The following is a 9,777-nucleotide window of genomic DNA, read 5'->3' as shown; positions in this document are numbered from 1 at the left end:
CCAGAAGACAAAATGGGACAAAATGGCCACCAAGCCCAAGCCACACAGCTGCCAGGACTGGAACAAAATAGCCACTGGGCCTACCACATGGCAGCTAGGCCAGAAAACTAAAATGGCCACCGAGCCTAACAAAATGGCTGCCAAGACCTAGACCTCATTGCTGCCATCCATTATAACTGCAATGGCCACCATGGCCAGACCGCATGGTGACTGTGTCCACAAAACAAAATGGGGGAGGGTTGGGGGAAGGTGCAAAGATGGGTGTCGACAACACACAAGCTAGCCAAGCAGGCAAAGCTTGCAATTAATATAAAAATGGCCGAAAGTTGGGGCACCGTGGCCGAGGCACCACTGATGCGCACACTGGCCGATAAGGCCCAATTGTGCAAACTCTCCTCATGGATGGTGAGGTGCTGAAAATTGAGGCGCCGTGGTAAGGGTGCCGCCAATGCGTGTGCCGGCCTAGAAGGCCAGAGTGCGCACTTCACCCCTTGCGCAGTGAAAGTGCCAACATTGAAGCTCCGTGGCTGGGGCGCAGCCGACGTGTGCACTGGCCTAGAAGGCCCAAGTACGCCTACCCCCCCCCCCCCAAACAGCAAAATGCCTCATAAATGAGGTGCTGCAGCCAGTCAGCAGACGTCGCACTGGCTGCCCATTGGGGGATGCCACCGGCAGTGCAACCAGCCTCCCCCACCCAACCCAGGGGTATGGTAGGGGGCTGAGGGCCCCCAGGGTCCAACACCTCCCCACACACCATGGCACGGGAAAGTGAAGCACCCTGAAAGGAAGGGGGGGCAGACAGGCAAGAAGGCAGCCAGGCAAGAAGGCAGCCAGCCCCCTCCCTCCAGGCCACCCTAAACTCACCTCCTTTGACGTCCAAGATGAAAGTCAAGAGGGGCAGGCTGCTTCCTAGAGGGAGGCTCCCTTCCGGGAGGGAGGTAGCAAAGCCACTTCCCTCCCCCAGCTCTACGGGGGAGTGGGGAGTTTATTCTCTCCTCTTTCAGTTTGCCAGGACTCTGCCTGATATTTGGCTGAATACTGAAAAGCAGGTAGGTGCTGTGTCATGACTGTGGATCACTGGAACATGGAGAAAAGACATAGGGACTGCCATTCCATGTTCCATGCCTGAAGCTAGGAAACACAGAATGGCAGTCAAGATAGTTGTGGCTGGTTCTAGTTGAGAACCAGCCCAACTGTCTTGACCGCCATTAATTTAGGAGAAAGCTGAAATCCTATGGCAGGATTTTGTCTTCCCCCCAACTAAGTTCACCTGGGCCAAGGCCGTATTAAGGTAGATCAGCCCCCTGTGGAGTTTAACAGCTGTAGGGCTGATCCATATTTACACCAACCTCAGTGTGGATGCACCCCAAAACTTCTCACATTCCAAAGAACTGAATCATGACATTTAAAGTGGTTTCAAATAGCATTAATTCTATAGTGTAGATTAATCACATCTTCAGGGCATCCTTGACTTTTCTTTCAGCATCTCTGGTCACAATGAAGCAAAAATCTGACGTCACTAGCATAAACAATTAACAATTATATTGCAACAACTACAAATAAAATGTTGAAGAGAGAGGGTTCTTTTAAACAGTTGGGAAAATGTTTGCAAAAAAAAAACTGGTAGGTTGCTGTTGTTTTTAATCTTGGTTCTGTCTCTTAAACACACATAAAGTCTCTTTTCCAGTAACAAGATCGCGTACCTCTTCCCAAGTAAGGCTTTTTCCCTCTCTAGAAAGTGAAATAAAGAGGCTTGTTTAATTCTAAAAGAAGTATTGGGCATGTGCCATATTGAGTAATGAATTGCAAACTGTTCACATGGGAAAAGAATAATTTGACCTTGTATTTCAAAACATAGAGAGAATTCATTTCAAACTAAAACTTTATTTTTGAAAGAAATGATGAGCTCTCTTTCCATAGTAAATCACAAATAGGATTCAATTTCATTCAACTCAGTGGGGAGCTGCCACTTTAATTCTGTGCCCTAGAGAGTTGAAAGAACTCTGAAATCACATCACTGCAGGCTAATGCAAAGATGGGCTATTTATTTTTTTACAAAACTTTTTAATAATACGGTAATAAGCAGTTGTTAAGACTCCTTTTCAGTGAACCTGGAGGCAAGCCATGTATGAATTGAATAATTCTGCTTTGCCTTTACATTAAATTTGTTTCACCAATGTGCCACTCCAGTTATACTGGAGTGAAAATGTTAGCAATATAAGTACCTGCACTGGATCACAAAATAACCCATTTATTTAGACAAGCTAATTGGGGGAGATATGAAGGTAAAAATATGCCTCCCTGAATTAAATTGTCTTTTTGTCTTCAAATTCTAACTTTGCAGAGAGTGAGATATTCAAAATCAGTCACACCAGAACTGTTATATTTCCTGTTTTTGCATTACCTTTCTAACTGTTCCTGCAATACTAGAAATCTGGGGACAGTTGGAAAATTTTATTTAGGGGACAGAATTCTCATTCTGGAAAGAATTATCCCCATTTTATCCTCATTATAGCTACACCCTAGTCTCCATCCCAGTTTTGAGTTTCTAGATTTGCTTAAATTTAAATGTCTTCCTTCTTTCTTATTTCTAATTCTAACCTGCCTATTGCTTTTGCTTCTAAGTTTGGTGATAGTGGTGTATGAGTGTGGCTGCAAGACAACATGACTATGTAATGTATGACATATAGCAAATCAGATACTATTAACATGCTACTTATGGAAAAGCTTAAATAGTGCTCTAAAAACAGGGATTGCTTTCCCAATGCTCCACTTCCTTTCTATTTATTGTTATTACATTTTTACTACTGGGTAACATTTTGGGAGTTACAGATTTGGGTGCCAAAAACAAATTAGATTGCCATTTCAGTGAATGGCGGACGCGCATGCGCAATTCCCAAAAACAGCACAGAGGGAGAGGACTTTACAGGACTCTCCCACCCTCATTTTTTGAGTGATCTTCTTCAAACTTGGTACAGTGGTAGAACACATTTAACACTGATAGCTCACCAAAATTTGGAACGTTTCCCTTATCCTCTGATTTTTGGCGAATTTTCATAGCTTTTATAATAAACTATTTTTTAATAATTGCAGAAATCTGTTCCTGGTTTGAAAGTTATTTCCTGTTAAATTGGGTTGTCTTTACTGTGAAAGTCATTGTTCTACTTCAGAAACTTTGTTTTTGTGGCTGAAACTTTGTTAAATTGGTGTGTGTGTGATATATACTGTGTATATATATATAGTCCCTGCATATGTGTGTGTGTGTGTGTGTGTGTATAGGTAAAGGTAAAGGTATCCCTTGACGTTAAGTTCAGTCATGTCTGACTCTGGGGGTTGGTGCTCATCTCCATTTCTAAGCCCAAGAGCCAGTGTTGTCCATAGACACCTCCAAGGTCATGTGGCCGGCATGACTACATGGAGTGCCATTACCTTCCCGCCACAGCGGTACCTATTGATCTACTCACATTGGCATGTTTTCAAGCTGCTAGGTTGGCAGAAGCTGGAGCTAACAGCGGGCACTCACTCTGCTCCCGGGATTTGAACCTGGGACCTTTCGGTCTGCAAGTTCAGCAGCTCAGTGCTTTAACACACTTCGCCATCGGGGCTCATGTATATATATATAATATACATACACATACACACAATGTGGAGAATATGTGGAAAGGTAGATAGATAAGTTGGGAGCCACAGCGAAGGCACCTTCCTGGGAGCAAGGTCTAATAATAATAATAATAATAATAATAATAATAATAATAATAATAATAAATCCCTTACAATATCCAAGATGGGTACCATTATTGGCAGAGAAAGCCAAGCTGTAGGAGTTGAAATCCAATCATTTATCCTCCCTATAGAATCAATTTTATATGCATTTTTAGCTACAGAAAAGCTAAAATCAGGACAGTAAAAGAACAACACCCAGAAAATGGGAATTCCAGACAGGAAACAATCAGGGCCAGCTAATACCTCCCAACAAAGGATTCCCCCAGGTAGGAAGCAGCCAGGCTTTGAAGCTGCAAGGCTATTCAATGCTAATCAAGGTGACCAATTGCAACATTCACACTTGCCTCCCACAGACAAGAGTTCTTTCTCCCACCCTGGACCTTCCACAGATATATAAACCCCACTTGCCTAGCTTCGCACAGACATCAAAACCTCACCGCTGGGCCCCTCTCTGTCTCTCTCGGTCTCTCCATTCCCGGCTCCATCCGCCGCCTTCCCGCCTCACAGAGAGACACCAGGCCTGAGCTGAGGCGAGGCGGCGGCGGCCATTTCCCCCCTCCGTCTTCCTCCTCCTCCTCGGCCTCCTTCCCCCTCGCCCCCTCCCATTGGCTGAGCCTGTGACGCCCCTTTTGCTGAGGGGCAAAAGGAAAGGGCCTGAATGGTGGGAGTTTGGGTGATTTGCAAAAGCTTTTTTTTCCTAACGAAAAAAACGACAAAATAAGAAAAAACGGCCTCTCGCGATTCGAAACCGCGATATCCAGACGTGTGGACAATCAAGGCCGTATATTGCTTCAAAACAAACGAAAATAACGAATTAATAACGGGTAACGGGGAAATCGAATTATTTGAGCAAGCCTAATAAGCCCTATTTCAAAATAGGCTCTAGATATAGTTCATTTCAAAAATCAATTTGGAAAAATATGACTACCCCTGAAAACAAGCCCTAACACATCTTTTAGAGCAAAAGTTAATACAAGACCCTGTCTTATTTTGGGGAAAACAGGGTAGCTCAAATTCAATGGCTTATATACACATTTATATAAAGCAGAACACTATCTGCATGTCTAACAGTTTTTGTAGTAGGCTATAATGTGATGACCTCTAAGAAATATACCTTTTGTTTAGGCATTCTAGCCATTCTTAATATGGCATGGTCAGAAAGCTTCAAAGTAGAGTTTGAGTTCAGAAATAACCTCTAATTGGTCCTTCGTTCTGGAGAAGTGACGCAAGGAAGGGAGCAGAAGCATCTGATCTAAAATGTTTACTATTGGAAGAGCAATATTAATGAACTGAAACAACCATCTCCTTCTTTTCTATTAAGGTGTCCTGAAGCACTGGACAGGATGATACCAAATTCCAGATAAACTCCTCAGACTCTAATCGAACCTAATCTATTTTGTGCATGTGTGCATATTGAAGAGTTACAGTTTGCTTTTCAATATAATGATTTTCAGGACAGCCTACAGATCGTAGTAATAGCCCCTACTCACAGATCAAGAGAAAAAAATGCACACCTGCACAGATAAATCAGTACCCTCTAGCTGATTATTATATCATCCTTTCCTTAAGGACAACTACCATGTTTCCCTGAAAATAAGACAATGTCTTATATTAATTTTTGCTCCCAAAGTTGTGCTAGGTCTTATTTTCAGAGGATGTCTTATTTTTCCATGAAGAAGAATTTACATTTATTGTTGAACAAAAAAATGAACATTTATCATATATTGTACAGTGGTTGTCATCACAAACCAGCATAACCAGACAAACTGTGAATGCACTCAAGAATTTCTTGTTACCTCCATTATTTCCATGTACAATCATCTATGGTACATGCATTTACCAATCCTGCATGCGTTGGTGTTCTGTTTGGCGGGCATGTGTTGTGACTGCGCCTTCGGGGATTATGGTTGATGGTGATGGGATTAGAAGAGGAAGAAAAAACCCTTGTGATGAGGGTTCATTGGAGGAGTTGCGTAGGAAACGGATTAGAGAGCTCAATGGGGAATCTTCTGAGGAAGATTCAGATGGGAGTTTGGGGAAGAAATGGATGCTGAGGAACAGGTGGTGGCTGGGGAAGTGGGCACTGAATGGGCACAGCCACCGGAGATGTCTGGGGATTTGGGGCCTATGGATACTACTGAACCTGGGGTGTCTGCAGGAGCAGATCCCACTTGGGATGCTTGGAGAAGGGAGGATGGTTCTTTAAGTGTTCATGGGGCTAAGTATGGGCAGGATGATTGGGACTCCGACGAACTATTAGGCACTCCTGATCCACGAGCCCTAGCTGTGTGGAGTTCGGACTCTGAGTAAGATCTGGGACACCTGGTGTTTGGGTGTGAGTGTTTGGTCACCCAAGAGGAAGGGGAATAAAATGGGAATGTTTGGCCACTTCACTTTGTGTGTGGTAAGGTGTTGCTGAGGCGCCATTGGGATTTCTGTGCATCCATGAAGACTGGACTGGGACTGTGCTTCTGATCTGCTGTTACCATCGTTGCTTGGCTCTTTGTGCCTTTTCATGGACCTGGTTTTGATGACTGCACCCTCTTCGGACCCTGGATTGGAATTTGACCTTGCTTTTGTCTTCGCCCTTGGATTGACGACTACTCTCGGCTTTTGACTACTGGCTTGCCCTCCGGATTTCGCTGCTGCCTCCTGACCTGACCTTGGATCCTCCTGACGACGTCTCTTCACCCTCCTCTTGGAGCTCTTGGCTTTATCTGCACCGTGGAAGCAGTTTACTGCATTTCTAGTTTGTTTGTTTTCAGACCAGTTTGGTGTTTTCTTTTGGGAACTGTCCCTTTAAATCCACAGAGCCGGCTGGCTGTTACAGTAACGGCTTGGAACCAAAAGTGCCTTTTGCACTAAGTTTGTTTGGAGTTCCAGATTTCAGCTACTCACTGTACCTTTTGGAAGGTTTCAAGTTCTTGTTTATTTTGTCTGTTTTTTAGAAGTCAACTCAATTTTTTTTCTAAGCTGAACTGAAGCGTCTTTTTAGTTTTATTTGAATGCCTGCGTGGATAAACAGCTTGGCTTGTTAAGACATACTTTTGAGTTATATTTTTGTTTGGACTGCTCTTGAAACATTGATAATGAAGTGTTTCAAGATATCTTCTGTGTTTATGTTTACTTTTTGGCTTATCTCCTGAATAAACTCTGTTTTGTTCGTTAATTGGCGTCTGACTCTTGACAGCATGCTTCCAAACAAAAACTCTGCTAGGTCTTACTTTCGGGGGAGGCCTTATATTTAGCAATTCATCAAAACCTCTACTAGTCTTACTTTCAGGGGATGTCTTATTTTCGGGGAAACAGGGTAGCAATTGGAATCATGTGTTATTTCTAGTAAGGAGATTGAAATAAGCTTCTCGCAGTTGCTAAAATCTGTCTATATCATGATGACCTTCCAAGGATGTAGGTATGTAATCTTTAAGATCATTGGTCAATATGGTTTGGCTTCTTTTAGCTCTGCAGTCACAGGTTCCTAAACTTCAGAGTGTGCTTGTAAAATGTGACAAAATAGCTTTTCATTTCAAGCACAAGTATATTTTATCATTTTTCAGATGATATTTAAGGATCCACTTGAATGCGTATATGCCTTATAGCAACCAGTCATGCTACAATTGGTGAATAAAACATTTATATTTTGTGAATACTTCTGGAACTGAGAAAAGGATTGTCTGGTATATTCCAATTAATATTTATAAAGGAGGTTTTCCAAATTATAATTATAAAGAATCATTTTAATAGTACATTTTGGATTTCTATTCTGAAATCAATGACTTACATGCAGGTCTTGAAATCTACTCAAAGCAGCTTCATTGATGGTAATTAGGTTTTGACCCTACTTCTTCATCTTCAGTTATTAGAGGGCTCTGCAAATAACATGACCTGAAATTTTATAGTAATTCTTTCATCTGCATTCAACAGCATTTAATTAAACTTTCAATTAATCATTAGTTGAATGTTGGGCCTCCTGCTGCTACAATATATTTGATTAAGAATTAGGCTATGTGTAAGCCTACATTAGTAAACTCAAATTAAGCTTTTCATAAAAGCTAATTTGTGAATCACTTCTTTCAGACCAACAAAACACTGCAGGGATTTTTATTCTGTGCAGATTATATATCTTTATTTAGAACTCGATACAATTGTTATTTTATATAGTATTGTTTTGGGGTTTTCTGCATTGTTCTTTTTTATGAAAATGTTCACAAAACGTACAAATTCTTTATGTTAAAAACAGCTACTGTAGCTGTATGTTCTCAGTGCTTGTTTTGATATGTAATTAATTAAACCACAGATGATTACAATCAAATAACATGATAATTTTTACCTTTGTAATTCATGTCTATTAATGCTATAGGGCAGTCAGAACAGAAATCAAGATGGAAAATGCTGTTACCAAGACAACTCTATATTAACAGATTTCATTTTTTAAAAAAACCAACCCAGCATAGATAACATGCAAAAAATTAAGGGATAAATAAACTTTTTTACACACCTGGCTTCACTTTAATTAAATGTGCTTGAATACATTTCCACCATATTCACATTCGCTGTCCATTGTTACCATAGATACTTGAATAGCAGTGTGACACTAGACTTGAGTGTTGGATTAGAACTGGTAGACAACCTTTGCCCTACTTGGACAAGTCATACTCTCCCACTTTCAGAAGAAGGCAATGGTAAGACTTCTCTGAACAAATCTTGCCACGAAAACTCACTGATAGGTTTACCTTAGGTTCGCCATGCATCAGAAACAACTTGAAGACACATAACAACAATGACATAACAATAAAGCCATGACATGCATTGGAAAACATAAGCATCAACATTTAAAAAAATGTATTTAGGGATGGGCACGTTGGCTTCAAAACACACACACATCCACAAACATGCAAGCTTCCAAAGCCTGACTTTCTCAAAAAGTCTCTGTATTATTATATCTGGAAGACCTAGGTGCCTACAAGATGTTTTTGGCTTATACTACCCAAATGCAAACCTATCACATTGGTTTCTGGGTAAGATTTGTACAGTGGGACTTTGCCGCCTTTGGAGGCTGAGAGAGAGTGAATTGCTCAACCTCACCCAAAGAGTTTCCACTGGTGAGCTGGAATTCGAACCCTGGATTCCAGAGTTGTAGTCCAGCATGTAAACTTCCTGTATTTAAATATATAAAGAAACAAAATAAAAGCAACACCCCAATTCCTCTCATTGTGAGCTAAAATCAATTATTAGTTCTTACTTAACTACACCCACTGAATCAATCTGAATTTGTTAAGACTGCTTTCATGTAATTTCCACTGATTGAAAGGGCTTACACTTCCTCTTATATATCATAGAATGAATATAACAATTCTGTTATGTATAAGTCATTGGGATGAAAGTAATTGCCAAACCTAATACATAACTGTGTATATAGTGTAACTAATACTTTTAGCGAAAAATTGAAATCTCATAATGTGCCACTGACTTTCATACTGACAGGTATGTGACACTATACAATATTGGTAGCACTATGAACTGTAAATTACTAGTAACATTAGTAAGAAACTTCTCAATATAACAAACACAATTGCCAGATTTCACAACTGCATGACTAGAATAGAGAACATGGACATTACCAAGTTCTCCCCCCCATCCTTCCCCCCATCCTTCCATATATATATATATATATATATATATATATATATATATATATACACACACACACACACACACACACACACACACATATATATATATATATATACACACACACACACACACACACATACACACACACACACAGTAGAGTCTCACTTATCCAACACTCGCTTATCCAACGTTCTGGATTATCCAACGCATTTTTGTAGTCAATGTTTTCAATACATCATGATATTTTGGTGCTAAATTTATAAATACAGTAATTACTACATAGCATTACTACGTATTGAACTACTTTTTCTGTCAAATTTGTTGTATAACATGTTTTGGTGCTTAATTTGTAAAATCATAACCTAATTCAATGTTTAATAGGCTTTTACTTAATGCCTCCTTATTATCCAACATATTTGC

At 40.6% G+C, this 9,777-nt stretch overlaps 1 long non-coding RNA gene across 1 annotated transcript in view; it reads right to left on the bottom strand.

Moving 5' to 3' along the window:
- Positions 1 to 1,455: 1,455 nt before the first annotated feature.
- The window catches only part of LOC134297448 (uncharacterized), a 29,256-nt gene continuing 20,934 nt past the window's right edge, over positions 1,456 to 9,777 (bottom strand). The window contains exons 3-4 of the long non-coding RNA XR_010004204.1: positions 7,505 to 7,592; positions 1,456 to 1,731 (exon numbers count right to left, since the gene is read on the bottom strand). This is a non-coding gene — a long non-coding RNA (uncharacterized LOC134297448). The remainder of the gene's footprint in view (positions 1,732 to 7,504; positions 7,593 to 9,777) is intronic.

Source organism: Anolis carolinensis, chromosome 3 (genome assembly GCF_035594765.1).
Source record: "Anolis carolinensis isolate JA03-04 chromosome 3, rAnoCar3.1.pri, whole genome shotgun sequence".
NCBI lineage: Eukaryota > Metazoa > Chordata > Lepidosauria > Squamata > Dactyloidae > Anolis > Anolis carolinensis.
Note: the sequence above shows the minus strand (reverse complement) of the source record. Positions and strands in the feature narration are given on the sequence as shown.